Below are 1378 nucleotides of genomic sequence, written 5' to 3'. Positions count from 1 at the left end.
AATAGTCATGGATAATTCTGACTAAAATAAGACTAAAATGCTCAGACTTTTAGTTGACTAAAACTTGACTAGACTAAAATGAGTATGAACGTGACTAAAACTAATAAAAACTAAAATGACAGCTTCACACAAAGACTAGACTAAAACTAAAATTAAAACAGGCCGCCAAAAACAACACTAATGGGCAGTGATACATTTTGGGAGCCGACTGGAAAACACAGTAGCCCTGGGACGTCAGGCTAGCGATATTGTGAGCCCTGGAACCTGAGGTGAATAATCAGTGCTGATCGTCGGTTAACTCTCGACAGACACTCACACTCTTAGCAGCTCTGAGCTTTAACCACTACAGTCCTGACCTTCATGTGTTCCTGTAACTGGGCCTCATGTTGTCGCGAGAGCTGTTCGTGTTTCCGCTGGAACTCGGCAATGAGGATCTGCCGCTGCAGCTGCTGCTTGTGTTTGAGCGCCAGCAGCTCCTGCTGCAGCTGCTGCTCGCGGCGGGTGGAGTCCAGCGACGGTGACAGCTCCACGCGCAGGGCCATGGGGATGGCGGCAGGAGGAACCCTCGCGGGCAGAGCGGAACTTAGCTCAACTGCAGAAACAAGACAAAAACACATTGACGAGACGAGCGCAGAGACACGGATTCTAACAGGCCGAAAGCTGTAGAGATACAAGCCTGACATCAGATCAGTGCAACTCGGCCACAGATAAACAACCACAACTTCTTATAGAGCTACAACCAGCGGAAACTCTCTGGAGCTTGAAGTGAGTGATCCACAGGACACACACACACACACACACACACACACTCGCACACACACACACTCGCACACACACACACACACACACACTCACACACACACTCACACACACACACTGACACTCACACACTCGCACACACACACTCGCACACACACACACACACACACACTCACACACACACTCACACACACACACTGACACTCACACACTCGCACACACACACTCGCACACACACACACACACACACACTCACACACACACTCACACACACACACTGACACTCACACACTCGCACACACACACTCGCACACACACACACACACACACACTCACACACACACTCACACACACACACTGACACTCACACACTCGCACACACACACTCGCACACACACACACACACACACACACACACTCGCACACACACTCACGCACGCACGCACACACACACACTAGGGATGTAACGGTATGAAAATTTATCACGGTTATCAGTATTATCACGGTATTTTTAACATGTGCTGGAGATGTTCAAAAAGTACTGACACATAAATCACTTCAAGTTTTATATTTAAAAATCAACAAACAACAAATAAAATGACTTTTTGTTTGCATAATC

General features: G+C 47.8%; 1 pseudogene; it reads right to left on the bottom strand.

The window, feature by feature from the left end:
* Window positions 1-1378, bottom strand: part of LOC107673970 (histone deacetylase 4-like) — a 48130-nt pseudogene that overhangs the window by 16418 nt on the left and 30334 nt on the right.

Source organism: Sinocyclocheilus anshuiensis, unplaced genomic scaffold, assembly GCF_001515605.1.
Source record: "Sinocyclocheilus anshuiensis isolate Anshui unplaced genomic scaffold, SAMN03320099.WGS_v1.1 scaffold953, whole genome shotgun sequence".
NCBI lineage: Eukaryota > Metazoa > Chordata > Actinopteri > Cypriniformes > Cyprinidae > Sinocyclocheilus > Sinocyclocheilus anshuiensis.
This window is presented reverse-complemented; position numbering and strand designations above follow the sequence as displayed.